Source organism: Alligator mississippiensis, chromosome 2, assembly GCF_030867095.1.
Source record: "Alligator mississippiensis isolate rAllMis1 chromosome 2, rAllMis1, whole genome shotgun sequence".
NCBI classification, from domain to species: domain Eukaryota; kingdom Metazoa; phylum Chordata; order Crocodylia; family Alligatoridae; genus Alligator; species Alligator mississippiensis.
In genome coordinates, this window is record NC_081825.1 from 10,614,669 (window position 1) to 10,616,215 (window position 1,547).

A 1,547-nucleotide genomic window follows, 5' to 3' on the forward strand; every position below is an offset into this window, starting at 1 on the left:
AATTGCATGCAGTACTCCAACTGCGGTCTGACCAGCACCCGATAGAGGGGAAGTATCACCTCCTTGGATCTATTTGTCATGCATCTGCTGATGCATGATAAAGTTCCATTAGCTTTTCTGATGGCTTCATCACATTGCCAACTCATGTTGATCTTGGAGTCCACTAGGACTCCAAGATCCCTTTCTGCTTCCGTGCCACCAAGCAGGTCATTTCCTAGGCAGTAGGTATGCTGGACATTTTTCCGCCTAGGTGCAGCACGTTGCATTTCTCCTTGTTGAATTGCATTCTGTTGTTTTCTGCCCACTTGTCCAACCTATCCAGGTAAAAGTGACCCCAAGGCACCGCTGGGATTTGAACCCAGGATTTCCTGTTTACTAGACAGGCACTTTAACCAACTAAGCCATGGCGCCTCTTCAAGCTTGGTGGTTGTGCTACCCCCACCCAGGGTCTGACTTGATCCTGGCACTGTGCCCCCTGGGAAACAGAGGGCCACTGCAAAAACTCAGGGTGCTTCCCTCAGACTGAAGCACAAATAGTGGTCTCCCTTAGTCAGCCAAACTAAGGGGACTCCAAGGCATAATCTAGCCCCTCTCCCAATAAGTCTCCCACTCTAGGTACAAAGGAGAACTTTATTGGTTACAGGGAGTAGGTCTGGAATAGGGTACAGGGCAGATCAAGATCAGATAAATCCCATGGAGCAAACAGGGTGTCTGGGTAGCCTTTGATCACACATCTGAGTTACTGCAAGCTCTATATCTAGTTAGATCTCAGGTAGCTTATGCACGAGTATCATCCAGAGGCAGTGGAGATTCCCTCTGGAGGCAGGCAGTTCATTAATCATGAGTTTCAAGAGAGAGGGCAAGTTTCAGATGGTCCAACTCTTCTTTCTTTGAGTTTTCATCATGGCCACTGCCCCATACTCCTGGGCAGTACTTATATAGCCCTTATGACCTCATTTACCTGGCCCAATAGAGGCCAGCACCTGTTGGCTACCAGCCAACTGATTTGAAATGCATCACTGGTTGCCGGGCAGACTGGCAGGGTCTCTAGAACAATATGGAGCCCAAGCCCCTCACCCAGGTATGTGATGCCAGTCATGTAGGCAGAGGGAGCAGGTTTCCCCCCTCCCTCAGGAATGTATCCAACTCAGGGTACCTAAAGAGATAGGATGTCTGCTGTCTGCAGGGCTCATGTTAACCAATTTGTCACAGCACAAAATTTTTGTGGAGAAACAGAGGTGACATTCTGCCACAGCCTCCACTTTTCATTAATACCATTAAAGTGTGGTAGGTGAGACATTAAGGGAAGACCTGGAAAGGCAGGAGCAAAGGCTGGACAGGACTAAGGCAGCCCCAAGAGTGTGCTATGGCAACCTGAGTGTGCATGCAGTCACAGGGTGTCTTCTCTCAGAAACCCACCTGGTTATCAGAGGAATTTCATTGAAATTGAAGCGCCTTTACCACCATCTTGATCTGATGAATTTGCAAATTCTAGTTGGATTTTTTTGACCAGCTCTAAAAAAACAGAACAAAACAAAAAACAAAGA

At 47.8% G+C, this 1,547-nt stretch overlaps 1 non-coding gene across 1 annotated transcript; it reads right to left on the reverse strand.

The window, feature by feature from the left end:
• Positions 1 to 337: 337 nt before the first annotated feature.
• Positions 338 to 411, reverse strand: TRNAT-AGU (transfer RNA threonine (anticodon AGU)). Its single transcript has one exon. It is a non-coding gene; the product is annotated as a tRNA-Thr (tRNA).
• Between the last annotated feature and the right edge of the window lie 1,136 nt (positions 412 to 1,547).